Source organism: Condylura cristata, unplaced genomic scaffold (genome assembly GCF_000260355.1).
Source record: "Condylura cristata isolate star-nosed mole 26May11 unplaced genomic scaffold, ConCri1.0 scaffold00074, whole genome shotgun sequence".
Taxonomy (NCBI): Eukaryota; Metazoa; Chordata; class Mammalia; order Eulipotyphla; family Talpidae; genus Condylura; species Condylura cristata.
The window spans coordinates 108,928-110,468 of NW_004567175.1; positions in this window are offsets into that span (position 1 = coordinate 108,928).

The following is a 1,541-nucleotide window of genomic DNA, read 5'->3' on the forward strand; positions in this document are numbered from 1 at the left end:
GGCACTCTCTCCCGTAGTGGGGTTCACCCAAAACCCAGTTCGCGACAGCCCGATGCCGGGAGCCCCCAGCAGCACCTGGAGGGGCACCAGGGTGCCCAGAGGACCTCCCCGCTGGGCTGGGCATCGGGCCGGCCCCTCCCTCCCGCCCAGGGCCTGTGGCGTCTCTTCCCTCCCGGGGACATCCTAGAGTCCGAGTTCTAGTGCCTGGAAAGTGGGGGAGTAGGTCCTCGGCCCAGAGCCCCAGGGCCTCCTAAGGGGGGGGGACTCAGAACAAGTCTCTCCCTAACTGGGGGGTACACAGGGGACCACGCGCCCCAGGGTCTTCCTGATGGGGCGAGCGGGCCGGAGCCCAGCTCCCACCGGACGCCCCCACCCTGGGCACTCCTGGGGCCCCTGGGCGTGAGGACCGGGGTCCTGACCGGGAGCCAGTGTCCGCGTCCCGCTCCCGCAGAGTGACCGCCTGCTGATCAAGGGGGGCAAGGTGGTGAACGATGACCAGTCCTTCCACGCCGACGTCTACGTGGAGGACGGTCTGATCAGGTGAGCGCGGCCGGACCGGCACGGGGCTGCGAGGCCCACGGCGGCCAGTGTGGGCAGGGTCTCGCCCGCCCGCCCGGGCTCTGCGGCCGGGCCAGCCACCGCCCTCGGCTGAGCCGCCAGGGCCTCTGCCGCTTTCAGGCAAATTGGGGAGAACCTTGTGGTCCCCGGGGGCGTCAGAACCATCGATGCGCACGGCCTGATGGTCCTGCCCGGCGGGGTGGACGTCCACACGAGACTGCAGATGCCCGTCCTGGGCATGAGCCCCGCTGACGACTTCTGCCAGGGTACCAAGGCGGCGCTGGCGGGGGGCACCACCATGATCCGTGAGTCTGGCCCTCGGGGTGAGGGCCTCGCCGTCCCCCCAACCCCCGGGGCGGGCTGGGGCCTAGGAAGCACCCTCCGGAGAGGCGCGTCCGTGCCACCTCCCTCGAGGGCAGCGGCGCCGAGCCCAGTGGCCTGGAGTGCCCGGCCCGGGCTGGCTCTGGGCCACCTCGCGGGGTCTGCTCTGGGCGCTCTGGGCCTGGGCGCCGGCGATGTGTCCAGTCACTTGTCTCGTGGGAAGCCGGCCCTTGCCACAGACGGGGCTCAGAGGCCCACGGGCCGGGCCAGCGTCACATAGTGAGGCGCCTGGGTGCCGCGAACGGGCGCCCCTGGGGGCACTGTCCGCCTGGACACAGGCCGGCACATAGGCCCGCCACGCAGCCTGCACTCGGCTGCCCACGGGGACACGGCACGGTCAGGACGGCGACTTGCCGCAGGGACAGAGCCGGTGCACCCCTGGCCATCAGCCGGGCACCCAGGCTTGCTCACGCCGTGGCCAGCTGGGCTTGGCGCCTGGTCCGAGGTAGGAAGCCCGGGGAGGGTCCTGGGGAGGGCAAGCCATGCCTGCCTGCACCCGGGGTGGCCCGGCCTTTGGCACGAGGCTGCAGGGTGGCCACAAAGCCCCGGTCCCCCAGGAGCCCGCGGAAGCCGTCTCGGGGGCCGGGTGGGTCGCGGGGCGG